Here is a 204-nt window from a genome sequence, read left to right as displayed (position 1 = left end):
AAACCTGTTTATCTAAAGCTTACAATGGCTAATTTCTGATACACTGATTCAGTATAAACACATTTTTTTCTAAAATGTCTTACTTCATTTCAATTTATCTGAATAAAAACGCACGTCCATTTAACCTTAAAATACCTAATATCATATTTTTCAAAGTTTTTGGCATACAGACACTTCCACCGATCCTAGATACCCAATTTCCAA

This window comes from Penaeus monodon, chromosome 32, assembly GCF_015228065.2.
Source record: "Penaeus monodon isolate SGIC_2016 chromosome 32, NSTDA_Pmon_1, whole genome shotgun sequence".
NCBI classification, from domain to species: domain Eukaryota; kingdom Metazoa; phylum Arthropoda; class Malacostraca; order Decapoda; family Penaeidae; genus Penaeus; species Penaeus monodon.
The sequence above is the reverse complement of the archived record's forward strand: the minus strand, read 5'-3'. Positions refer to the sequence as shown.